A 26,166-nucleotide genomic window follows, 5' to 3' on the forward strand; every position below is an offset into this window, starting at 1 on the left:
AAATACCTACACAATTTTTTAAAGACATTGAAAGTTCAATTCTCAACTTCATATGAAAAAACAAAAAACCCAGAATAGCTAAAACAATCTTGCACAACAAAAGTTCCTCCAGAGGAATCTCCATACCTGATCTAAAGCTGTACGATAAAGCAGCAGTAATTAAAACAGCATGGTACTGGCACAGCAATAGGCTGGTGGATCAGTGGAATAGAATCAAAGACCCAGATATGAATCCACACACATATGGTCACTTGATTTTTGACAAAGAAGCCAAATCCATTCAATGGAATAGGGATAGCATCTTCAACAAATGGTGCTGGTCTAACTGGATGTCTACGTGTAAAAAAATGCAACTGGACCCATATTTGTCACCTTGCACAAAACTCAAGTCCAGGTGCATCAAAGACCTCAACATAAAACCAGAGATAGTAAATCAATTAGAGAAAAAAGTGGTGAAGAGCTTGGAATACATTGGCACAGGAGACACATTCCTGAACAGAACTCCAACAGCCCAGGCCTTATAGTCAACAATTAATAAATGGGACCTCATGAGGCTGAGAAGCTTCTGTAAGGCAGGAGACACTGTCAACAGAACAAAGCAACAGCCTACAGACTGGGATAAGATCTTCACCAACCCTACATATGACAAAGGTCTAATATCCAAAATATATAAAGAACTCAGGAAACTAAACACCACCAAACCAAATAACCCAATTGAGAAATTGGGCTTGGAACTAAACAGAGAATTCTCAACAGAAGAATATCAAAAGGCAGAGAAGAAGAAGTCACTTAAAGAAATGCTCAACCTCCTTAGTCATCAGGGAACTGCAAATCAAAACAACTCTGAGATTCCATCTTACACCCATCAGAATGGCTAAGATCAAAAATTCAAATGATGCCACATGCTGGCGAGGATGTAGAGAGAGAGGAACACTCCTTCATTGCTGGTGAGAATGCAAACTAGTACAGCCACTTTGGAAATCTGTCTGGCACTATCTCAGAAAACTGGGAATAACACTTCCTCAAGACCCTGCTACTCCACTCCTTGGGATATACCCAGAAGATGCTCCTGCACACAACAAGAACATTTGCTCAACCATGTTCATAGCAGCCTTATTCATAATAGCCAGAACCTGGAAACAGCCTAAATGTCCCTCAGTCAAAGAATGGATAAAGAAACTCTGGTATACTTACACTATGGAATACTACTCAGGTATTAAAAACAAAGAATTCCAGAAATTTGTGGACAAATGGATTAAACCAGAAATGATCATAGTGAGTGAGTAAACCCAGAAGCAGAAAGAGTCAAATGGTATATACTCACTTATATCTGCACACTAGCCCAAGGGGCATGTCCCATGAAAGTCTTCATTTACTAGGAAATTGGGGTAGAGGGGAGGACATCCTATTGGGACTCTAGATGAGAGAAGCATGGCAGAGTGGCAAAATAGAAGGATCCAGAGGGTCCTAGAAACCTACAAGAAGAACATTATGATAGGCCTATTTTGGGCCGAGGGGTCCTGCTCAAACTATTGCATCAGCCAAGGACAATACAGGCAGTAAACTTCAAACCCCTACCCAGATCTAGCCAATGAATGGGACATTCTCCCCAGTTGAGTGGAGAGTGGGGTCTGACTTTTACATGTATTCTGGTGCCTCATATTTGACCATGTCCCCTGGATGGGGAGACCTAGTGGCACTCAGAGAAAGGATAGCAGGCTACCAAGAAGAGACTTGATACCCCATGAACATATACACGGGGAGGAAGTCCCCCTCAGTCACAGTCATAGGGGAGGAAAGTCAGGGGAAAATGGGAAGGAGCAAGAAATGGGAAGATACAAGGGATGGCTAAACAAACAGACTACAAACTTCTCTCAGTAAATTCAAGATTCCTACCCTCAGAAAGCTGTGAGAAACATTGATTTCACTATGCACAGTCACTTACTCAGAACCTGTACAACTGTGTTAGCATGCAAAACCAACTTGTCTTCTGTTTTTTTCCTTATAGATGACAGCTTGATTTACATGGGCCCTCATTACTGCCAGTCTTTTGTAGATGTACCTCTTGAGGTACTGTACATGGAAAGCCAGTATTGTTTTCTTACCATATGAAGCCAACTGTCATTTAGAGGTGTTCTAGTAGCCATGCTTTTCTTGCAATTACAAGTTGGTATTTTGCCAGTTAATAAAACCATACTCAGCACTGGTCAAAAGCTGGCAGCTTGGCTGCTGAATTTTAATCTGTGATCCACTGTCTTCTCCATTTATGTCCATCTCCAACTTGTTAGGTATCTTGGTTGTACTAAACTAAATGATCAAGTATGAGTACTTTTGCAGCCAGGTAGCTAAGCAATACATTAACAGAAGAATATATGGTGGGTCTGTCCTAGAAGGAGAGGAGGCAAAAGGCTGGTCCCCCCCCCCACACAAAAAGCCAATTGACTTGGTGTAGACTCAATGCCAGTAGAGCCTTGGCCTATGCTTATGTTCAGGTTCTTATGTGATTTAGCAATCACTGAACCCCATTCTCATAGGCTTTTCTTTCCCTACAGGTGGTCATTTTGTCATCCACTATTTTAAGTCAGAAAAGTTTGAGTTCCTAAGTGAGATGGATAACTATTATATAATTTTTGTTAGTTTTACTAGTTCATGCTTTTACAGACTAGAATGATTTTGCTTGCAAATGACAAGGGCATTGATTGTCATGGACTCATGAGAACTGTGCTAAATGTTGTGTTTCAGAAATGCGTTTTGACACAATATTAATGCTTAATAGTATTCAAAGGGGTATGAATGAAAATAAACTGCAGTATTGAAGTCTGGCTTAGAAAGATGTATTATAAAACAACCTACCCTCTTTTGTAAGTTGTGTGTTCTTCAGATGTGTTCCTCCATTCATAGAATATTGCGTGTGAACATTAATTAACCTGAGGAGGTCTACTAGGCAGCTCCACTTAAGCCAGCTAAGGCCTCACACTTGCTAGGCAAGAGCGCAACCACTGACCTGAATCTCCAAGCCTAAAATTTCACTTTTTGCTTCTGGCATAGCAAGTGAAAATTTTACATTGTGTTTTGTCCCCAAGTTCCTTGCTTTGATGTCTTGTGTATATGCCACTGAAACTTTGTGACAGAAAGCAATTAACAATCACATGCTAACCCTCTTTTATATTTTAATCATTAAAATAGTTTTTTATAGATGAATAAATTAACATCACAAACCTTTCATCCAATTCCATGGGAACAATTACTTGTGAGCCTGACATTTTAAATGACTGGTCTAAGTCTAACAGGGTTGTGAAATTCTAAATAGAAGATATAAGCTAGAGAATATGCCTACATATATCCTTTGCTATTATTCTTATGTGTTTATTTCGTACATGTTTAGAGTTAAACTTTTAACATTTTGAAGTTAAATTAGGTCAGCTTCTTTATTTCTTTCTGAACTGTCATTTATTGAATTTTCTAGATGAAAGTCTCTAGACTTCTCTTGAAATCTTCCATGTGTCTCTAAATCCTTTTGTTGTATCTTTATGTTCATTTTCTTTTTTGAAATATTATCTCATGAATATGTTAGAATATATTGTTAATTTGGCATGTAAAATGGAGTAGAATTCTACACTAGAAGAAAGGGTATCTTCCTTGTCTTTAGTTGTCTTCATTGAGGTTTTTGTTTGTTGTTTGCATTTTGAGAAAAGGCCTCACTGTGTAGTCCTGGCTGGCCTAGAACATGCGTGGATATCCACTTGCCTCTGCCCCACTCAGTGCTGGGATTAAAGGTGTGCCTCACCATGCCCAGGTGAAGGCATCTTTTAAAGTATAAATCACATGGTGTGATTTTCAATAAGACAGTGTGGTTCAGAGGAGCAGTTTAGCAGCCATAGAGAAAACATTACAAAAAAGACAGTGAGAAACTAAAAGAGAATGAGAGGAACTCAGGACCTTAGCAGAGAGTGCAGATAAAGTTGCTGGTTTTCATTGTCCATGACTAGAAAAAGACAAAGTTTTAGATGTTGAAATGAGAGTAGTGTGATACATATGTGTATATTTATGTGTAGGCATGTATTTATACACATGTGCATATGTATATATTACAAATATAATTTTATATACACATATGTGTCTGTGTACTCACATGAAATGTATACACATTGTTTCTCCTAGTGAGCTTTAGCTCAGAGTTACCAGAAGTCTGGGGGGGATTGCCTCTATGAGATTGGCTTTCCAGCATATCTGTAGGGCATTTTCTTGATTGGTAATTGATGTAGGAAGACTGAGCCCACTGTGGGTAAAGAAACTGTGGTACATTTACACTATGGAATACTACTCAGCTATTAAAAACAAGGAATTCTAGAAATTTGTGGACAAATGGACTGAACTAGAAATGATCATAATGAGTGAGTTAACCCAGAAGCAGAAAGATTCAAATGATGTATACTCACTTATATCTGCACACTAGCCCAAGGGGCATGTCCCATGACAGTCTTCACTTATCATGAAAGTGGGATAGAGGGGAGGACATCCTATTGGGACTTTCAGTGAGAGAAGTATGGAAGATTGGGGAAATAGATGGATCCAGAGGGTCCTAGAAACCTATAAGAAGAACATCATGATGGGTGGATCAGGGCCCAGAGGGATCTGTTCAAACTATTGCATTAACCAAGGACAATACAATAGTAAACATCAAACCCCTAATCTGATTTACCCAATGGACAGGACATTCTCCATAGTTATGTGGAGAGTGGGGACTGACTTTGACATGAACTCTGGTGCTCCATATTTGACCACTTCCCCTTGGTGGAGAGACCTGGTGGCACTCAAAAAAAGAATAACCAGGCTACCAAGATGAGACTTGATAGCCTATGACCATATAGTGGGGGAGGAGGTACCCCTCGGTCATAGACCTAGGGGAGGGGAGTAGGGTGAAAGCAGGAGGGAGGGAGGAATGGGAGGATACAAGTGACAGGATGACAATTGAATTGTAATCTGAATAAATTAATAAAATTTTAAAAAGAAAAAAGTAGTGGTGTTGAGGTTATAGGACAGATGGACAGGTGAGAAGTGAATTAGTCAGGAAAAGATATGCTCTTCATGAATGACATGTGTCAACTATGGGCATGTTCTCTAATTTCTCAAGAGCTTTCAAGCCCCAGAATCATGTAGGCTAAGAACAGTTGTTGTGGTGTTGTTTATATGTCTAGGTCATAACATCCACCATGGCAATAATCACATTCTTAACACATATATAAAGAGTATACACCCACAGTGTCTCCTTTAGGAAATGAATTCCTTAATTAAACATCTAATAATGACTGGAATTTAGTAGGTGCCTAATAATTATTCATCCAGGCAACAGATAAATGATGCATTAAAAATGGAATAAACAGGAATTGACTTTTTTTCAGGAATATATTTCATTGTTACAGAAGGAACTATACAAGGTTATTACTCCCTAAACTCTGTGTATGAGGTAGGAGGCTGCTATTACCAGACATCAGAATTTTAAAATTAAATCATATGTGCATAGCTTAAAGAATTATCATAAGATAATCATAACCTGGCAACACTGCTTTGGGATATATTTTAAAAGCTAACTTATTTCACAATAAATAGAAATGATTCAAAATTTCATTTAATGTTGTTTTGATTTTAGAATCTTTTGTGAACAAAACAACATGACATAAGCATAGAGATAGATCTAAAGCGCCTTTCTGAGACCTGCTCATGCTGCAGCAGCCACTGGAAGCTTCACTTTTGAAAGAAATCAGAGCTCTATACCTGTTCTGCGGGTAATTTAAAAGTTCTCTGTAGACATGAAGATGCCCACAAGTCACAGCTTAGTGTTTGTGGTTCTTATCTATGGTGACTATAGTGGAACACGTACACACTGTTGTAGTTACTGATACTGGGAAAGCTGTAGTCAATGCTCTCTACAGAGAAGGACACGCCACAGATGAGTCCAGCATGCAGCACTGGCCCTTGTGTAGACTTTTCACCTGCTCCCTTATCAGGTAACAAAAACTGAAGAATCATTTCTTGTTACTGATTTTCAACAAATTGGGCAAATGGCTCTTTTTAAGACATATTGTATATAAAGGACTTCGTTATAAATAAAACCTAGAACAGTGCTTTGTACCCTAACACACTCCTTCATATTGCAACTACTTACTTAGTTTACTTAGCTTTTTTGTCTTTCAGATCTGTTTTTGTTTTGTTTGTTTGTTTGTTTTAGTTATTTGAAACAAAGTTTCTGACTGTTCTGGACTCACTTTGTAGACCAGGCTGACCCCAAACTCACAGAGACCCACCTGCCTCAGCCCTCTGGGTGCTGGCACTAAAGGCATGCACCACCATGCCTGGCCTCAGATCTATTTTTAGTCTCTTTAAAATAAAATAGTTGAAACTATATTGGGGAAAGCCCAGTGAGATAATGCTTGTATTCGCTAGCACATAAGAGATCTAGATAGCTCTGTTGGACTCCACTAATTAGAGAGCCTATTATCTAAGCACTTTGTGTGACCAAAGATTGGTGTAAGTTTACTCTCCTGTTAGATTTGAATCTAACACAGAGGTGTCCTGCTCAAAATGTGTGCCTTTTGCAGAGCCTCCTACACCCACCTTAGGTGAACTTCACCTGCCTCATCCCATGTTGAACAAGAATATAAAACAGTAGAAAAGAAAATTGGAAGAATATTCAATTACGGGCCAATAATTTCACACTCAGGAGGTAGAAGCTGGTGAGTCCCTGTGAGTTCTAGGCCACCTTGGTCTACATAGCCAATTCGAGGATAGCCAGAGTTATACAGTGAGAGCCTATATAAAAAAATAAATGAAAAAAAAAAAACAGCAAGAATAACAAAATCAAACAAACAAAACTCTGAAGCTGACAGTATCAGTATGTCATTTACATGTTGGTGGTCTGTGTGTTAGATTATAAGAATAGTTTTATTAATGAGGCTTTAAGCATTAGGAAGAACCTTCATATATTCATGTGCACATATAAGATTAAAAAGAACCATCATTCACGTACACATATTTGTTCCATTTTTATTCCAAGTAACTGTGATATGACGTATATTTTTTAGAAGACTTTTTTATGTTATACAAGGCATGCATGTGTATTGCATGTGTGTAGTTCCCATGAAGGCCAGAAGGGGACATTGGATCCCTTGGCCCTGGAGTCACAAGCATTTGGGAGCCACCTTGTAGGTCCTTGGTTCTCTGCTCTTAACTCCCAAGCTATCTCTCTAATCCCCCCAACATAAAAGTTTTAATTCAGTTATGTGTTTATAGATATTTGGTTCATTTCTTGCTTTTGGCTATAGAGATAAAACTGCTATGAATTTATGAACAATGAAGAATCTCTAAGAAGGCAGATTTAACTCAGTCTCATAAAGGCGGTTGGCTAACAGGGTTCTAGACGACATATGCCAATTCCAGTCATCTGTATTTCTTTTTTTCTTTGAGCATTAGAAATGCATCTCACAAATTACAACTAATTGTTTTCCCATCACTTATATCCTCCCATTCCTCCCTTCCTCAGCTTTCACCCTAATCTGAATAAATTAATACAATTTAAAAAGAAAATGGAAGAAATGGACACATTTGCTACCATTTGGTTTTACTTTTATTTCTTCCATAGATTATTTTCAGTAACGACATTCTATAGTGAGAAATTTTCTAGGTTTTAGGAGAAAATGTATACTAGCAAAATCTTAAAAGAATTCATGAAAAAATAATCCAGATTTAGGTTTTTCAATGTTAGTTAATGAATAATTTGTTATTCGAGTCACTATTAAAGTTTGTCTGGGAGAGTAAAAAAAAAAATAAAGAAATGCATCTCTCATTTGATGAACTGGATTCATTTTGCTGAACAGCATGGTGCTGTGTAGGATGAACTTTTGATTAAATATACACAATGCTGATTCTTGTGATTTACATTTTTAAAGAGTATGGGAAAGGCTAAAATGTCTTTAGAAAATGGGTTTATTATAGTCTTGATAAAAAGTATTTACTTCAGTCCATCAAGTAAGGGTAAACTAATCCAAAACTATTCTAAAAATTACAGACATTTCACTGCCCGTCTCGTAAAAAGATGTCATTTCGAAAAATGGGTCCTAGTTGTACGATAGGATTTTATTGTCGAAACGTCCAGGACTTTGAACAAGCGTCTGAAGAAAGCACTAAGATACTTTATTAAAATCACTATATATTATGCTTGTAAGTTACATGATTTCTACTCCATAACAATAAATGTGTAAACTGCTACATGTTTGTAAATTTCCTCCTTGAATGTTACTAACTTTGGTCAGAGGAATGGAGCCAGTGACTAGTTAAAAGTGTTGTCCACTAGGTGGCAGTGTTGAAATAAAAATCCTGCTAACTGTGGCCTTGGGCAAGCAATTAGGTTACATCCTATTTGAAGAGGATTTTAAAGGGCACTCCCTTAGGGATAGAAAAAAAAATTAATAAAGTATTTGATCAAGTCAAATTTTATTTCTTTTTAGTCCAAGTGCTTCTTTTATTTATTTTTTAAGAGAAATGATATTTTTGGGTTTCTTAGAACTGCTTTATCAAAGGAAGTGTGTTGTTAACTTTCCAGTCTTTCTACCTAACAGCTTGTGGAAATAGTTACTTAGCGACTTTTAACATTTAAACTGGTGAGTGAGTATTGCTGAAACACACATGGAGCTTCAATGCCTCCTGGACTCATTACTTTAGGAAGGAAAAAGAATAGTTGCTTAAGAAGCCAGAGTAACTAGATGGGTGTCTTTCTTGGTGCCTGTGGTTACACATACTGCCCTTTCATTGTGAGTAAGAACAGCAGTAGAGAGTCACTGTGGGGCACTCAGAGCATGTGCTCACGTCATAGGGATTTTATAACTGTCTAACGTCCAGTTGATTTTATTCATCCAGGAAAGTAGGCATAGTGCAATAACATCTTACTTCAGCAATAGAAAAATAGCATGAAAATATTAAGTACGGAACCTGAAATGAGAAGTTTAGTTTACTCTACCTGCCAAGAAAAAGGGGAAATTTAAGCTAGGTGCAGTGGTGCACACCTGTAATCCCAGCACTCAGGGAGGCAGAGGCAGGTGGATGGCTGTGAGTTTGAGGACAGCCTGGTTTACAAAGTGAGTCCAAGACAGGCAAGGCTACACAGAAAAACCCTGTCTCCAGAAAGAAAGAAAAAGGAAGAAAGAAAGGGAAATTTAACAGGAATGTGACATAAAAAAATGAGCAAGTGAAATCCACAAGACCTTTCTCTGCCCATCCACAATCCTCACCTCCTCACTCTCCCGGGCAACAGGCAGGCCAGTGAGCAGAGTGGAGCATGGAATTATTGCTTCCTTCTTGAAGTCATGGTTGACAGTAGATGTTCTGGCTTGATAATTCACTGTCTTTGTAAAATACTGTGTGTGCTAAAATACGTAAATCTAGGCAATCTGGCCATAGATATTGATACTGATATTTCCCACAGAAAGGTGGATTTCTGTTTTCCATAGCTTATTTTCTGTTTGGATCAGAGTGCGTTTGAAATGGGAGCACAGTCAAATCCTGTAGCCCAGGCAAACTGAAGCATCTATGGGGGGAGCTACTTGCTGCTGGTCCTTTTGATCAACAATAGCCGCTATGGTTTCCTTCACCAGTAAAGCAATTAGGATTAATGCTGATATATTAGGGCAAAGGGGAAGGGAAGCCATGCTGACACGTCTTCTGGAAGGACCAGGAATTTTAAAGGCCACTTAACCGCTTTCTGATGCTAATGGATTTCGAGTAGCGTCAAAGCTTTACTTTGTCAGTTTCTTTTGCTTGGGCGCTTCTAAGTTAAACACACACACACCCTAAAACCAGCGTTTGGCATTTTCAGTCAACCCAATTGTTTCTGGTATTTTTTTTTTATAATAGGCTTTATTTTTTTGTTTTCTCATTTTGAAAATGAAGCTAGGCAACCTAGAGTGCCATGTTTACTTTGAAATGTTCTATGAGTGCATAGTCTCCTTATGCTGTGTGGTTAAATGTTAATAAAAATTATTAAGCCAGTTGTTGGATGGAGTTCGGTCTGCCAGGTATGTACTTAACTACTACACACAAAGCATAACATGACCGAGATGGAATTCCTGCTTGGAGTGAGACATAAAGCTTCTAGACTCGAGTAACATTTATGCTTAAGGAGGGAGGGTATGACAAGCAGACATATATTGCTTTGAATATGATAAGCGTCTTTATGAAACTAGAAATGAATTGATGAGGAACCCGGAGAGATGGCATATCCAAGTCAAAGTATTTTATTGTGATGATGATATTTAAGCTGAGCCGGAAAGTGTACGCATAGTTCCCACTGCTCAGTAAGAAGGGAACATACTTAAAGCTAAGGAAATGATCAGCCAGAGGTGAAGAGATACTGAATTGTGGTGCATACACAGAGAGGGGTCCTCTTTGATGGATGCCCAGTGTACATACAGGGTGGGGTTTCTGTCCCCTCACTACCTACCATGAACCCAGAAGGGTGTGGCCTGGAGACTTCAATTCTAACAAAGCAATATTCTACATCAGACTGGAGAACTACTTTTAAGGTAATCCAGGGCATGATACTTTATATTTTCAGGTATCGTTAAAGGTGAACATTTAAAACATATATTTATTTCTCTTCATATTAGAAAACATGGGTGTAGTAAACATGTGATTTCCCCTTTTCATGTATTTTACAAAATTGTTTAAGTTATATGAAAAGAAAAGGATTCATTAGTCACAATGGAGGAAGCATGCATAGAAAAGTGGTGAAGGCCACATACGAATGTCTGCAACTAAGGAAGTCCTGCTCTGAGAAACAGCACAGGATGAGTGACACTGCAACATACACTGACATAATATTATAGAGAATCATGAATGTCAGGTGTGAGCAGCACATTAATAATGGATTTTATGACATTATAATTTAAATTTCAGGCATATAGACATATGAAGAAAAATGCCTGTTTTCTACTGCTGAGCTTATGGAAAATTACACATCTACTATAACTGGTTACAAATCCAGTGTAAGTGGCTCCTTCCCCAGTTGTATTCTTTTCTTACTTGTTGGTAACTTTCAAATTGTATCAGTCCATCACACCCATACTTTAAAGAACCAGAAACATCATATATTACTTTGTGTGTTATTAAATTTCTCAATCTTCCTTATTTTAATGGTCATTTGGCTTGTTTCTCAGAATCTAACATTGGTATTTCATTTTTTAGTCACAAATAATATTCTACTTGTATTTTCTTTAAGTTGTCTGTCTATCTGCTGGCCTGCTTGTTTGTTTGTTTTTGAGAAAGGATTTTTTTGTATAGCCCTAGCTGTCCTGGAATTAGCCCTGTAGACCAGGCTGGCCTTGCACTCACAGAGATCCACAGACCTCTGTCTCCTTAGCTCTGGGCTTAAAAACATGCTCCACCATCTCCTGGCTAGAGTCATTTATTTTTATGTGTATGGGTGTTTTACCTGGCAGTATGCAGTGCCTCTGAAGGCCAGAAGAGGGCATCAACTTCCTTGAACTGAGTTACAGATGGTGTGAGCTGCCATGTGGGTGCTGGGGATTGAACCCATGTCCTCTGCAAGTGCTATAATAACTGAGTCATCTCTCCAGCCCTACAAAATCTTTGTAAATCTGGGCGCTACTACCTTGCTTTCTTGTATGCAGCAGATATATTCTAGGCAAATATTTCACTTGTTAATGATGTCTTTAATTTTAAGACAGCAAATTAATAACTGTTTTTATGTTTTTCAAACTTATCATCAACAAAATATTTATTAACCGAAGACTGTAAACATATTCCTTTCTGACAGAGCTTTCACGCTTCTGCTCTCCACTTAGCAGCTTCCATATATTTTCCCCACATAGATGAATTATCCAGATTTCCAGTCCTGCATCTGGCCCCATTCTCTTCCGAGTCTCACCTGCTCATGTCTCTCTTTCACCGGGAGCTGAGCTGTTCCTGCCTCCACGCCTTTCCACCACGATGGACTGAACACTGAAACTATGAGCTGAAGTCAGTCTTACGGTACTTCCGTCAGCCGTTTGTCACAGCAGATGGTCAGGTAGAGGTGGCTCAGTGCATAAGAGAGTCTGCTGCCAGATCCCACAGCCTGAGTTAGATGGGCCTAAGTCTCCTCCTAGGGGTATAGAATTCTGTTTCTTCTTTATATTGTCTTGCTCTGTGTTTTATATATTTTGTGTCACTATCATTAGTTATGTGCAATTATGATGATTATTGGGTCTTACTCTTTAATTGAATCTACTGGCTGTTACACAGAGAAACCCTGTCTTGGAAAACCAAAAGAAAAAAATCTGTTTGTTGAGTGAAAAGTTTTATTAGATTTATTTATTTTATCTTATGTGTGCATGCTTTACCTGCATGATGTCTGTGCCTCCCTGGACATGCTCAGTGCCTGAAGAGGTCAGAAGAAGGCATTAGATGTCCTGGAACTGGAGCTACAGGTGGTTGTGAGCTACCATGTGGGTGCTGGGAGTCAAACCTGGGTCTCTAGAAGAGCAACAAGTGCTCTAAATCACCAAGTCATGTCTTCAGGCCCTCAATTGATTTTATTTTTAAGTAGAGCCTGGTGTAGCCCCTGCTGGCCTGAATGCTAAATAGCTGAGGCTAGTTCAATATTCTTTCTCCCTAAATACTATTTACTTATTATTTGTATGGTGTGTGTGTGTGTGTGTATGTGTGTGTGTGTGTGTGTGTGTGTGTGTGTGTGTGTGTGTGTGTTTCTACATATGTAGGTCAGAAGACAACTTGTGGGAGTCAGTTCCCTCCTTCTGCTGTATGGCTTCCCACAGCCTAACTCAGGCTGTCAACCCTGGCAGCAGGCTCCTGTATCCACTGAGCCACCGTGTTGGCCAAAATTCCTCATCCTCTTGCTTCTACATCACAAGTGATGGGATTACAGGCCTTCACTGCCTCGCCTGACTCGACTGAATCATTTACAATTATAGAATCATAGTTGCTTCCTCTATCTCTGGTACTATTTCCTGCCTTGCGTTCTGTTTCTGTGTTTTGTTGTCCAAAATTTGGATCTGATAGGACTCTGAGTTCCCTGGTGTTCCTTCCATCTCGCTCTGCTTCTGTCTGGGGTCATTCTGTATCTTAGTGGCTTTCATAGTTAGCTCTTTTATTTGTTTGTGCTGTTTGTTGATGAAAAAATATGGTTTTGTTTATATATGTCTTTATTTTGCCTTCATTTAAAAGAAACAGTTTGAAATTCTAAGGAAAAGTTAAAATTATAATACAGTTAACTGTCCTGGAACTATTTGAGAGTAATTGCTAGCATAATGCCCCATTATGCTTGAATAATTGAGTGTGCAGCTCTTACAAATAAGGACATGCTCATACTAAGTTCAGTTCAGCTGTCAGAATCACGGAAGTGACATTGTTTATCACGTTATCAGCTGAGCTTTAGAAGGTGCCGCCGTACTGGCTGCCCTGCTACTGCATGGTGTAGCCAAGGGGCCAGTTACAACAGTGCATGGCTTTATGGATTTTGAATCTGCTTTAATCTAGAGAAATTTACCATCTTCCTTGACCATCACTTGATTTTGTACTTTTAAAAATGACTAGTCCTGCTCAAAAAACAAACAAACAAAACAGAACATTTTGGATGATTTTATAGCTTGTTCCTTGGGGTGGTTTTAATCTGCCGTTTCCTCATGATTTTCAAATTTCCCACCTTGGTCAAGAGTATACAGCAGGTGACACTGAATACTAAATTCTTACTGAATTTTAGTGGCTGTCACATGATTTCAATTTGCCCCTTTGCTGGTACCTAAGTTCTGTCACTAAGGTGATGCTACCGCATCACTGCACTTAGTAGGCTAGAGAGCCCTCTCCCACCCTGGCATAGAAGCCTGCTTTGCCCAGCCCCACCTAGTAGCTTGGGCAATGAATTGTCTTAAGGGTGTTCTCATGGGACATAGGACTCTGTTTGTAACCCTTTCTCCCATTGTCTTGTGGCCTGTGGCATCTCCCAATTCATTCCACCTCACTCGGTTCTCACTCATAAGATGCACTCGTCTCGTTTGCCTTCAGAAGCTTTCAACAGTGCTTTTGATCTATCTCATCCATTTTATCTATCATATCCATTAGGGTTGCACTTGGTGGTAGAGTTATTTTGACACACACTGTTCTATCAGGCTCTCCTCCTCACAATGAAGTGGCTTTTTGTTATTTTTTAAAGCTATAAGTCTTGACTATAAAATAAAAAGATCCATTTTAAAAATCATAAAATTATTTTTATTGTTTTATTTCACTAGAATTTTGCCACAGGTATTATGTATAGAAAGAGCCCTGTTACAATTTATCTAATATCCATCTGGAAGAATATGGTCCCTAAAATACATTATACACGTTCTAAAGTAAAGCACAGCACAGGAGAAAGAATTTGGCTACTCTAAAAATCGTGATGCTATTTTAATGGGTCCTGCCCTCAAACTGGATCTTTCTCCACCTCACAACATACGTCTGAAGCACTGGAAGATTCTATCATCTCTCTTTCAGCACATGCTTTGAATGGTAACTTCTGGCCCTTCTCATCACTCAGGTCCATCATGACATCTTCCTTGAAATGTCTGTTCTAGTTTCTCACCAGTCCCCTTGCTACACCTATAATCTGTTGTCAATACAGCTAACACAGTGATTTTATTTAGAGTATGGTTAAGAGGCTGAAGACATGGCTCAGTGGTTAAGGGCACCTGATGCTCTTCTAGAGGACTTGGGTTTGTGTCCTAGCACCCACGTGGTGGCTCACAACCACCAGTAGCTCCAGTTCCAGGGGATCTGATGCCATCTTCTGGCTTCCGTGGCCATGGTATACATGTACTGCACAGACAGATAGGTGAAAGACCCATACTCATAAAATAGTAAAATAAAATAAGGCCTGGAGAGATGATTAAGAGCACAGGCTGTTCTTCCAAAGGTCCTGAGTTCAATCCCCAGCAACCATCTATAGTGAGATCCGGTGCCTTCTTCTGGCAAGTAGGCACACATGCAGACAGAACATTGTAAAAAATAATAAATAAATCTTTTTTTAAAATTGAAAGTATGATTAAGGATGTGCTAGTGACTTCTCTTTCATACCTTTACATACATTCAGAGTCAAAACTCCAGGCCATACTAACCTGTAAGGCTTTATGAGACCCAAGACAGGTCGCTGCTTCCTTCCCCATCAGGCCCTGACTTCACCTTTGCCCTCTTCTTCCACCTCTTGTCCAACTGCAGTTGACTGATCTGCTTCCTGTTCACAGCATTTGCCCTGTATCTAGAATTCTCTTCTAACGGACATGTCCATGCTCCCTCCCTGATTTTTCCCACCTTTATTCATGCTCCCTTAGACTTCTAACTGTCTGCATGTAATTGTCACCTGTTTTGTCTCCTCAGAACATATTGCTATCATTCATATTACATGTATGTAGCGTGTCTGCGCATTATGATGCTTCAGTCATGCACATGTCTTTCTCACTGCAGTACTGTCTTGGAAAAGTTAAGGAAACTGGTTTACTTTATTTGAATTACCAGGACTTGGAGTTGTTTGTCACATTCTAGGGGTCATAAATACTTGAAAGGCATTGTTAATATTTTTCCTTAGATGTCATCACAGGGCTCAGTGTTTGAGCTATATGGAAAGTCTTTAGTATACGGTTACCTAGTCCAGTGTATTTTCTTCAACTGCTGAGGCTTTATCTTAACATTTATAAGTGTATTTACTTAGTATTATTAGTATGTATAACTCAAAATATGCTTTTTAAAAAGCTAACTTTTTTATGTGTTAAGGCAGTATGTACATAAATCTTAAAATTTGTTGATTGTGTCCAGGTTTCTCTGTTTAGGAGCAAAATGATGACTTCTGTGGTTAAGCTAAGCTTGGCTAACTCCTGTCTTTCACACCTGTTTCCTGGAGCTCCTTCCCTCCTCTTCAGTGTTTCCAATTCTTTCCTGGGATTGATGAACCCAACTCCAAATTATCTGTTGCTCCCCTTCTTTCATGTTCTGGAGGCTGACACCTCTGTTTCCTGTAGGGAGTTGCTCTTGACAATTTTGACGTATTGTACATTATGGTCCCCCCAAAGGGAACATCTTTCTTTGGAAGTTCTCAGGTTTGAATTCTAACTGCTACAACTGCACAGCTCTCATAGGCTGTGCATCCGTGAGCATGTGCAGTCCTTCTCTGATATGCTATGCATCTGTGAGCATGTGTAATCCCTCTCTGATATGCTGTGTATCTTTCCTATTAGTGCTGTCTGTAACACCATTCTGGACTTGAGACTAAGTAGATGAAGTTTATGAAGTGTATTCAGCCTGGTTTACCCTTTTGCTGTAAATCGGTGACTATGTATCTTCATTTGGCATCCTGTTCATTGAGGGTCCAGTTTTTCTCTGCTAAGGAATTTTTCTTGAACTTGAGAAAATACCTTCATTTTATCTACCAGCCCCCCCCCAACCCAGATGGGGTTTTCTCTGTATAGCCTTGGCTGTCCTAGACTCTTGTAGACCAGGCTGGTCTAGAATTCATAGAGATCTGCTTGCTTCTGCTTCACCTCCCCCCGGCCCCCACCCTCGCAAGTGGTGGGATTAAAGGCATGTGCAACCATGCCCAGCCATTTTATCTTGTTTGTTCTCCTTTTTTGTGTTATATCTTTGCATCTTTACCCTGCTTTTCTGTAAACTCTGGGACAGGGGGCAAGTCTGCTGGCTTTCCATAGGTTCTGCAAGTATGCCTACTTAGTCTGTGGACTTAGCCCTCTGCTCCACTGTCCTATTGGCAGTGTGATGGGAGTATTTGTATTTTCCTTCATATTACTTTCCTAAATTCCTTTTAAAAATTGTTCCCAACCTGATGAAGAAGATCAGATAAGATACCCTTTTTATTGAAAAGCATATTACCTGATACACTGTTTGAGGCTAGAAAAATCACACACAAAAAACCCAAAGTTATTAAGAATTCATAACTGGGGCTGGTGAGATGGCTTAGAAATTAAGAGCACTGGTTGTGCTTCTAGAGGTTCTAGGTTCAATTCTCAGCACCTACATGGCAACTCACAACTGTGTATAACTCCCGCTCTAGGGGATCTGACACCCTCTTCTGCTCTAAGCGATTCTACATATATATGAAGCACATAACTCACATAAGCATACACACAAATAAATACATAAATAAATACTCACATAAGCGTGCACACATGTAAAAATAAAAGATAAATCAATAAAAACAAAATTATTTAGTTATAGAATAGAGGTTAACATAAAAAAAACCTCATATGGCTAGTTATCCTCTAGCTACAGAAGAGAATTGATATTAAGTTCATCGTCTTTCGAGATCACAGAGACAATTCAATGCAAATCAATGCTTATAAAATAGAGTCCTTTTCTAAGTGTTCTACACATTATCTCTCACTCCATTCCAACTTTCTGAGGTAGATACTGTTACATCCTTTCTACAGCCAGGGATGTTTTAGAAAGCTTAGCAACTGTTACAAAATCATAATTATTGGGGCTAGAGAGACAGCTCAGCAGTTAAGAGCACTGGCTACTCTTGCAGAGAACCTGGGTTTGATTCCCAGAACCTACATGATCACACACATCTGTCTGTAATTCAAGTTTCAAGGGGTCTCATGCCCTCCTTTGTCTGATGTCTGTGGGCACCAACCACGCCTGTGGTGCACAGTCTTATATACAGGCCAAATAGTCATACACATAAAATAAGTTTAGAGCAAATGGTGAGAACTAAGTGGTACCACCCAGTGTAACCCCTCTCAGCAGCTCAAGGCAGCTCATCATCTCTGTCACAGGCTACTTCTTACAGGAGAGTCCACCTTCCCTGCCACAGACCAGCTAGTCCTCATTTCTAGGAGCAGGGAGCATATTCTTGACGGTCTTTTGAATTTTCAGGTAGATCCTGTTGTTGAAGAATGGTTGGCTTTTTGTGGTTTGTTTTACGTTGGGATGGAGCCCGCCTCCTTGTGTCTTGTCCTCGGTAGTCACATCAGGAGAGTTAGTCTGCTCTTCTAGGTTCAGCATTCCCTTCTTCTGCAGTGGTGCAATGTCCTGCATCCATCACTGTTTGGAAAACATCTTTGTGAAATCACTTTGGTGTTTCAGGCACATGTTTAAGATTTTGTTTCCCAGAGATGTTTCTTTTAGCTCCATGTTCTTCAACTGCATCCTTTTTCCATCTGGGATCTAGTAAAAAGAATATTTGATTTCCTGTATTATCTTCAGGGGTTTATAGTTTCATCAAGAAGACAAGAATAGACATTAGTGATAAATGGTTCTATGCTTTAATAAATGCCACAAGACTAATATTATGATAATAACAGCAACAAGACTATAAAGCAAACACATTAGACAGCAGACAGCCTTGGAAGGCCTTTACACATGTTAACAGATTTCGCCTACACAGCAGCTCTGTTGGGTAGATGCTGCCATTTATGGCTGAGTGAGGTGAGACAATCTGGTGAAGTAACTCTCTCAGATTCACACAGTTCTTAGGTATCTGGTTTTGAACTGGGTCTCCCTAAGGCTACAGCCAGTGTTAGTCCTCCTTATACTACACTGGACAAGTTTGTAGAACCTTGGAGGAGCTGTCAGTGTGGTAGGTAGTATCCATAGAATCTGGGCTAGAGCTGGGAGAACTGATTATCATGCAATCAAGAAAAAGCTGTGAGGAAGGACTAGAAAATAGTGTGGGTAGGAGCTCTAGAAGAATGCTGTGAGAAACTTGTGGTAGAATGGTTATGAACTGAGTGTTTAAACAAACAATGAAACTCAAACCACTCTTTCATCTAACTTACCAGGACCTGGGAGATCTGCCCTTGAGGGCCATGGTTTCTCTTCTGTCCCACAGTCTCTGATCCATTTAGCTCCTCTGCCAACAAGGCTTCTTACCTTAGCATCACTCAGGTCTCAGCCTGACCATTTCTGTCCACAAAGCCTGAAGACCCCTTAGCACATTGCTTTGCTTTATTTTTACCACTCTCCTTATCTGTGAACAGCATACAGACAGTGGTACTTGTTTAATTCCTGTCTTTTCCCTTTTTTAAAAGGAGGGTCCTGATTGTATTTGTGGCGATAACGTGCCCTCCCACTCAGGCTCCCAGGGTCTCAGTCACTTAGACACACTTTGGGCAGTGAACCAGGGATGGGTGTGGATTACGCATTTGGAGATGTTTTGCTGATGAAATGGGATATATAGATGCCACACTGTCACTCTCGTATCCACCTGCTTCTGCCCTCCGACCTGGAGGCAAACTCAACATCTGGGACGTCAGCAATCTTACTGTAATTACAAGAGCAGGCTAGGGATTGTAGAAACTGCTTTAATGTCAACTGAACAATTTAGGTTAAAAAAGGAGCGGCGGGGAGAGGAGGACTTCTTGTTGATAAAACAATTCCTATCACTTAAAAACTCTGTTAATTGCTTTGTCTTGTTTTTGTATTTGCCACTTGCAACTACTAATTAATAGAAAAGATGGCACTTGACATATTTTGTTTTTCATATTTTTTGGCTCACTTTAGAATGTGACCAACATACCCTGGGCTGTATCTCAGTACAGTGACCATGGATGGTATCAATAGAATCCCATAGACTAGCATGGTTTTACATGTTTGGCATGGGTAAGAGATCATTTTCTTGTTTTTGTGTCCTTCTAACTAGCTTTATGATGAAATAAATTACTCAACACTGTCCTAGACTTTTCCTTTCTAAATTCTGAGGCCTGTCAACCCAGCACATAGGTAAAGTATGACCACATTTCTTTCCTGTAAAGAAATCTATGACTTGCTTTTCAGGTAATAAACAGCTCCAGCATGTACCTGGCTATACTGAAAACAGAGTAGAATTTAGACTCCACTCAAGTCCCATTTGGAAATTAATTATGCTGTAGTAAATTAATTCATCTTAAAAATCTAAAAATGAGGTTTTCTTAAATTTTTGGAAGAAGTATATGTTAAAAAGTTTTGAAATTATATGTATCAGAAAAAAGGTCAATGTTAATTTTTCCATCTAGAGACAAGTGTTAATATTTTCATTATATTTTCTTCCAGTCTTCAAAATGCATGAAATTGTTTCAATATGCCCAAGGTTAAGTTATATGAATAGATTTGTGTTTAGAGATATACAGTGAGGCTAGGCGATGTCTCAGCAGGTGAGGATGTCTTCAAGAAACCCTGATGATTTAAATTCCTTCCTTGGTACCCACATAGTTGAAGAAAAGAATTGACTCCAGCAAGTTTCCATCTGATGTCCACAAGTGCATATATACATATATAATAAAAGGTTATAAAATATTAAATAGTAAATATTTGAGCCCTGGAGAGATGGGTACTTGCTGCTCTTCCAGAGAACCTGAATTCAATTTCCAGGACTTATGTCAGGAAACTCACAACCACTAGTAACTTCAGCTTCTGGGACCCAATTACCTCTTCTGCCCCTCACCAGAATTTGTGCACACATGGCATACACATGGGCACATGTACACACACATGGCACACAGCAAATACACATTAAAAAGAAATCTAAAAAAAAAAATACAAGAAACATTTCCCTAGATCATTAAATAATTGACATTGTATTTAACTTTTGGTAGTGTTAAATTAGTGATATTTTGTCTCTAATTTGGATTTTTTTTTTTTTTTTTTTTTTTTTTTTTTTTTTTGGCTTCTTTGTTTTTCAAGACCTTGGCTGTCCTGCACTCACTTTGCCGACCAGGCTGGCTTCAAACTCGTATTGATTCACCAGCCTCTGCTCCCAAATGGTGGGATTAAAGGTATGTGCCACCAGGTCTGGCTGGAATTTTTAAATGTACATTTTATATTATGTACTTTGGAAAAACCTAAGATTTTAACAACATTCTAATTACAAAAAAAACACCACTTTTCTTTAAAAAACAAAACAAAAGACAAAAACAGTTTCAGGATAGATTTTTAAAATGTATTTGTATTTTTTATTCATGTACCTGGGTTTGTCTGTGTGGGTGCCCACTGAGACCAGAGGAAGAAATTGGATTCCCTAGAGCTGGATTTGTCGGTGGCTTTGAGCCACCTGATGGAGTGCTGTGGACCAAATTTGGGTCCTCTGGAAGACAAGCAAGAGCAGTTAACCACACAGCCATCTGTCCAGTGCTCAATTTTTCAAACTAGTAGTTTGTCATAGTTTTAAATGTGCCTTGCTGTGGCACTCCTAGCTATGGGACATATCTAGAAGTCTGTTCACATGTTGCTGAAGTTGCTTGTACCAATAAATGAACTGTTGATGCAGTGGCTGTGTCATCATTTGAGTCTGTTAGTTCTGAATCTGTCTATTTAGCAAAGAGAGTGACCTGGACAGCTTACAAAGTGCCCTTTGGCATTCTGGATTTTATTTGTCATGAAATGATCAATCTTACTTGCCATCAATTTGATGGGCTGCTAGATTTCAATTCGCCTCATCTTCTATTCAACTTTCTACTATGGTGTGTTTATAATAGTTGGATAGCCTTTAATGTTTAGCTTTAGCTTCACAACAAAACTGAGCAGGGAACGTCCACATGCCTCTGTCCCCATTCTCAGTCTGCCCTGTCATGGTAGTGAATTTGTTACAACCAAAACACTCAGATTGACATGTTGCTATTGTCCCAAATCCAGAATTGTAAGATTTACTCTGTACACTGTATATTTTGTGGCTTTTGACAGACATATTGAGACACATGTCATTATAATATCATAAACAATAGTTTAACTGTCAGAAGATCCCCTTTGCTATGCTTGCTCATCCTCTGTTCTCTTAGACACTGATATTTTGACTGTGGCCATCGTTTTGCCTTTTCCAAAAGGTTGAATATCAGAGGCCATCAAGTACACAGTCTCTTTAGATTGATTTTTTCCACATGGTGACATACAGTTGAAGTTTTTACATGTGTTTTGGTAGCTCATTTCTTTTTTTTTTTTTAATTTTTTATTATTAATTTATTCTTGTTACATCTCAATGGTTATCCCATCCCTTGTGTCCTCCCATTCTTCCCTCCCTCCCCTTTTCCCCTTATTCCCCTCCCCTATGACTGTTCCTGAGGGGGATTACCTCCCCCTGTATATGCTCATAGGGTATCAAGTCTCTTCTCGGTAACCTGCTGTCCTTCCTCTGAGTGCCACCAGATCTCCCCCTCCAGGGGACATGGTCAAATGTGAGGCACCAGAGTACATGAGAAAGTCATATCCCACTCTCATTTCTTTTTAGCACAGATTAATGTTCTTTTTATTACTACAGTTTTAATTTTTTCTTTCTAAAAAAATAACAACATCTTGATTACCTCCAAGTTTTGATACTGTGAAAAAATCTGTTATAAACATATGTGTGTGTGTGTCTGTGTGTGTGTCTGTGTATGTGTGCAAGGTCTTTTAAAACATGTATTTATTCTTATTTTATGTATGTGAGTGCTTCTCTGCATGGATGTATGTGCACCACATGTGTTCCTGGTGCCTATGGAGGTGAAAGTGTATTGAGTCCTGAGAAACTTCAGTTCCAGGTGGTTAAAGATGCTATGTGGATGCTGGGAGCTGAACTAGGGTCCTCTACAAGAGCAGCCAGTGCTCTTAACTGCTGAGTCACCTCTCTACTCCTGTGCTGAAGGTTTTATGTAGACACTGAGTTTTAACTAATTTGGATAAACCTTTATTTTAAATTTTATGTTTGTGGGAGTTTTTCCATGTGTGTGCCCAACAGAAGGCAGAAAGAAGGCCTCAGATGTCCTGGAACTGTAGTTATCTATGGTTCTGAGCTGCCATGTGGGTGCTGGAAATTGAATCTTGTTTCTCTGTGAAAGCAACCAGTGCTCTTAACCGTGAAGGCTCCTGGATAAACCCTTACTATACTTCTCATTTGAGAGTCTTTAGTATTATTTAAAATAAATTCAGGAAGATTTGCCACTGATAGTTCTCCAAGTTGCAATCAATGGGTTTTATACAGGAGGCCTTAGATTGCAGGAGGGGAGATGCACTCTGTAAAAGTTTTCTTTCTGGAATTCTCCCTGGGGTGCAGATTTAATTCTGGTAATTGATGATCGTCTTGGCCATAGCTAACAGACCCAAATGACTCCTTTCTGATCTTGAAGGGAAAGTTGGAAGATTCTAATGTTAGCTGTGCTGTGTTGATCTGAAAGCAGTGTGATATGCACACTTGTTCATTGGATACCGGACTCTGAAGTGGCATTAGATAGGTGTAAAATGACAGGCATGTCTGGCAGATATCCAAGCTGGTGGCTGATGGTAAATGATTCCTCAGGTGCCAATACTTTCCGACTCTTGCTCTGTATTTTTAATATTTTTGTCCTTATCCTCTTTTTCTGTAGATTGTACATCAAATAAGTTAGAGAAATGTATAAATTAGAAGCCTGATATGAATTACAAGATCTGATTTCATCATCTCTAATGTTTTTATTACTTGGTTGTTTTAAGAATGGTTCATTTCCATGCAACAACAACAAAAAAATATGTTTTGTGTTAAATGTCTCATTGAGATGTTTTTAACATTGTTTTTTAGTCGTAGCTACCTATTCAAGCTATGATTCAAGAGAACCTACAAATGTAATATGTGCATGCATGCATATATATGTGTGTTTGATAAATTACAGGTGATAAGAAGCCATACTTAACCAATGACTAGTAATGTGTACATGTTTAGTTGATATTCTTGCAGCCTTTGCATATAACTTGAAATTTACAGAGTTTTAATGGTCCTTACTGCTTTCTGCTGGGCCTGTTGGCATAGGGCCATTGTGAGGCTGTGGCCAGTCCAAGAACATAGTGACATCATGTCTCAAAAACAAAAAAGAGAAAGAATATTTTAGCTAAACATTCTTCAGAGAAAGTTTTCTATTCATTTTTATGAACGTCATTTACATTTTAATAGAATTTATTTAACAAAAATATTTTAAATTGTTAAAGTACACTTGAATCTGCAATTTACAAACATGTATATTATGTAATAGATGCAGGTCTTCCACATGATTTTAGGGGCTGCTTTTTTTGTAAGGAGGTAACATGTCATTTTTATGCAAGAGATCACTCTTTCATGTTGACTGTATTAAAGCAGAAATATTTCAGTAAAAATTTTTAGTATAGGAACATTTGGAAAGATAAAACTTATTTATTTTTATTACATTTTTATAATTGTGAGCATGCACATGCCATTGCACATATGTGGAAGACAAAAGACAGCTTGTGAAAATTTATTCTCTTTCCACCAACATGGGTGCCGGGGATTGAATTCAGGTTGTCAGGCTTGGTTGCAATTATTGTTACCCACTGAGCCATCTTACTGGCCATCAAGCTGAATGTTTTTAAAGAACTTTAAATTATTGCTTTTAGTCTTTAAAAGAAACCAATTATCTGAAGTAGGGAAGTTGGCTAACCTAGGCTCTCATAAATGAGAAAGAAGAGTGATTTGCCCAAGGTCACTTTGAGGTTGTTGTGGAATTGAGTAAGACTGGACTTTGTGTCACAGTGCTTTTGTGTGTGTTGCTATCAAAAGCAATCTTTTTTTTTTATTATTCTTGTTACATCTCAATGTTTTTTTTGTTTTGTTTTGTTTTTTGTTTTTTTTTTTTATTAATTTATTCTTGTTACATCTCAATGTTTATCCCATCCCTTGTATCCTCCCATTCCTCCCCCCCCCCCATTTTCCCATTATTCCCCTCCCCTATGACTGTTCCTGAGGGGGATTATGTCCCCCTATATATTCTCATAGGGTATCAAGTCTCTTCTTGGCTACTTGCTGTCCTTCCTCTGAGTGCCACCAGGTCCTCCCCCTCCAGGGGACATGGTCAAATGTGAGGCACCAGAGTACGTGAGAAAGTCGTATCACACTCTCCACTCAACTGTGGAGAATATTCTGGCCATTGGCTAGATCTGGGAAGGGGTTTAAAGTTTACCTCCTGTATTGTCCTTGGCTGGTGCCTTAGTTTGAGCGGGACCCCTGGGCCCAAATCTGCCTATCATATTGTTCTACTTGTAGATTTCTAGGACCCTCTGGATCCTTTTATTTTGCTGTTCTCCCATGCGTCTCTCATTTAGAGTTCCAATAGGATGCCTTCCCCTCTGTCCCAGTTTCCTGGTAAGTGAAGGCTTTCGTGGGACATGCCCCTTGGGCTAGTATGCAGATATAAGTGAGTATATACCATTTGATTCTTTCTGCTTCTGGGTTAACTCACTCATTATGATCATTTCTAGCTCAATCCATTTATCCACAAATTTCGGGAATTCCTTGTTTTTAATAGCTGAGTAGTATTCCATAGTGTATATGTACCACAGTTTCTTTATCCACTCTTCTACTGAGGGACACTTAGGCTGTTTCCATGTTCTGGCTATTATGAATAAGGCTGCTATGAACATGGTTGAGCAAATTTTCTTGTTGTGTGCTGGAGCATCTTCGGCCCCAGAGTCCCGGGTATTGGCCCGGCCCAGCAAACAACATCTCAATGTTTATCCCATCCCTTGTATCCTCCTATTCTTCCCTCCCTCCCCTTTTCCCCTTACTCCCCTCCCTTATGACTGTTCCTGAGGGGGATTACCTCCCCCTGTATATGCTCATAGGGTATCAAGTCTCTTCTCAGTAACCTGCTGTCCTTCCTCTGAGTGCCACCAGGTCTCCCCCTCCAGGGGATTTCATAACATGTTACCACCATTTTGTCACATTCTGGTTACTTGTAAAAAGAAGGTAAATATGAGTTAGTTCTTCAGCATGACTACAAACTGAGAGGACTAGAAGACTGTGGGAGACAGTGGGGTGAAAAGAACTGGTCACCTAGCTTGTATTTTTATGGGTAAACTGTGCGGTGCTGGTCAACTTTAGTCCTGTAGGCAGGACAGTTAAAACAATAACACTAGAGGTCTGTAAGTGGGAGAAGTGAACAAGACAAGGCCAGGGCTAACACGTTTAGCTTTGTCATGTGGCCCTACCATGTGCAGATGCATCCAGTGAGTGTTTCATTGTGCTGTCTCTTATAGATGTTGAAAATATTCTCTAAGGAGAAATATCCATTATTCACTTTTGTAAATGGCCATTCCAGAGACTTTGACTTCACATCTTCTGCAGCCAGTGAAGAAGACCTTTTCTCGGAAGATGAAAACAAAAAATTCAAAAGATTTAGCACGGAG

At 39.1% G+C, this 26,166-nt stretch overlaps 1 protein-coding gene across 1 annotated transcript in view; it reads left to right on the top strand.

Annotated features, from left to right (window-relative positions):
* Atg4c (autophagy related 4C cysteine peptidase) overlaps positions 1-26,166 on the top strand; it is a 296,253-nt gene that overhangs the window by 269,471 nt on the left and 616 nt on the right. The window lies entirely within an intron of this gene.

The sequence above is a fragment of the Acomys russatus genome, chromosome 2, assembly GCF_903995435.1.
Source record: "Acomys russatus chromosome 2, mAcoRus1.1, whole genome shotgun sequence".
Lineage (NCBI taxonomy): Eukaryota > Metazoa > Chordata > Mammalia > Rodentia > Muridae > Acomys > Acomys russatus.